Source organism: Etheostoma spectabile, chromosome 8, assembly GCF_008692095.1.
Source record: "Etheostoma spectabile isolate EspeVRDwgs_2016 chromosome 8, UIUC_Espe_1.0, whole genome shotgun sequence".
Lineage (NCBI taxonomy): Eukaryota > Metazoa > Chordata > Actinopteri > Perciformes > Percidae > Etheostoma > Etheostoma spectabile.
This window is the reverse complement of record NC_045740.1, coordinates 24,989,831-24,990,123: the sequence shown is the minus strand read 5'-3', so window position 1 is coordinate 24,990,123 and position 293 is coordinate 24,989,831.

Genomic DNA, 293 nt, shown 5'->3' with positions numbered 1-293 from the left:
TCCTTTATGTAAATACCGTACGTATCCAATTCCTTATATTTCTTTATTTCTTGTATTTCTACACTATTTATAATATTGTGCAACTACAACACAGAGTTTCCCTTCGGGGATCAATAAAGTATTTCTGATTCTGATTCTGATTCTGATAAATGGCAAAACAGTTTCACAGAGTTAACAGTAAGAGTGTCTGTCGAAGTTCAACAGAAAACATCATGGTCTTATTTCATTTTTCCCAGACAAGGGGAGACCTTGTTTGGGAACATGCCTAATCTTAGCAAAACAATTAATCATAA